The sequence below is a fragment of the Octopus bimaculoides genome, chromosome 18 (assembly GCF_001194135.2).
Source record: "Octopus bimaculoides isolate UCB-OBI-ISO-001 chromosome 18, ASM119413v2, whole genome shotgun sequence".
Taxonomy (NCBI): domain Eukaryota; kingdom Metazoa; phylum Mollusca; class Cephalopoda; order Octopoda; family Octopodidae; genus Octopus; species Octopus bimaculoides.
Genome location: NC_068998.1, coordinates 48,919,718 through 48,921,023, shown reverse-complemented (window position 1 = coordinate 48,921,023; position 1,306 = coordinate 48,919,718). Strand labels below are relative to the sequence as shown.

The window sequence follows — 1,306 nt, the reverse complement described above, 5'->3', positions numbered from 1 at the left end:
TTATTATTATTATTATTATTATTATTATTATTATTATTATTATTATTATTATTATTATTATTCCTTCGTAACACAGTGCAGGTAAACTGCGCCGGTGTCTTTAGTCATCTGTCAAGTCACAATAAAGACCTCAGACAGATAATACTTTCCTTAAGATGTGTGCTGTGCCCAATAAGGCTGCTTTTTTGCTAAACATCAATCTTGCATGGGATCTCCAGTTGCACTTTTGTACCCAGGCTTCAGTTGCCTTTTCTACCCGACTCGATTGTGTTCCGATGCAGCGTTACATAACCGTGTATTAGAGAATGTTTTCTACAGCGTCTGTTAGAGGGTTTAGGGTTATTCGTCACCCATTTTTCTTCACAATTTATTATGACAATTGTCGCTGCACCTAACAAATGCAGAAATCTCGTAGATTCTTGCAGTACTTGCAAAAGAAATTCCTTTTGCAGCAGTTTTTGCTGTAATGGCGGCAGCTGAGTTTGTGTTTCTTTCAATATTTTTTTTTTTTTTTTATCTCCTTTCAACTTCTTATCGTTTTTGTTCATGTTTTTCTTATCGTCGTCGTTGTTGTTGTTGTTGTTGTAGCTTCTGCTCTTATCTGACATGTACTTCATTAAACTTCTCCATTTCGACGACAGAACAATAAGCGATCCGCAGGGAGAGATTTTACATACAGATGGTACTCATCGGTCCATGCCTGACGAAATTTTCATCTAGAAATAGAAATAATTCAACAGGCAGCATCGTGGTGGGTATATACTAACTAATTGCCCCATCAACGACTTCGAAATATGCTCGAGGGCCTATGTAGTTTATGAGGTAGTCTTCAGCAAATGTGGAGCATCCTACAGAGTGAACAACTCCAGAAAACTGCATTTTCTAACCAAGGAACATATGAGCATAGAAACATCGATCATAAAACACCTACGGGAGTATCAGACCCAGGATTTTACGATAACCATCAGAATCAGCCATTCAGCGGAATAGGGACCATCTCAGAATCATGGCGGCCCTCCTTACCAACAAAAAGGGACCAGCTACAAATAACAGAAAAAAAGCTACGTGAAGGAGACTAGTGGCAATAGCACCACCAGTTTGTGCGTTTCGATCCCTCACTTGTCCACATGTCCTGAAGAAGGTGTTATAACCCCGAAATATTGAAATATGAGGTAAAACTCCCAGCTTTGTTCTCTTTTCTTTTCGGAGCTTAGTTTATAAATTCATCTGGCATTGATCACACAATGTTTCGCCATAACTATTCCATTTTAGTGCGTGTGTGTGTGTGTGTGTGTGTGTGTGTGTG

At 38.9% G+C, this 1,306-nt stretch overlaps 2 protein-coding genes across 2 annotated transcripts in view; one reads left to right on the top strand and one right to left on the bottom strand.

The window, feature by feature from the left end:
* Nucleotides 1–1,306, bottom strand: part of LOC106877747 (uncharacterized) — a 260,355-nt gene that overhangs the window by 171,784 nt on the left and 87,265 nt on the right. The window lies entirely within an intron of this gene.
* LOC106877837 (uncharacterized) overlaps nucleotides 626–1,306 on the top strand; it is a 22,592-nt gene continuing 21,911 nt past the window's right edge. Inside the window, exon 1 of the mRNA XM_014926886.2 lies at nucleotides 626–1,172. The gene's annotated coding sequence lies outside the window, so the exon portion shown is untranslated. The remainder of the gene's footprint in view (nucleotides 1,173–1,306) is intronic.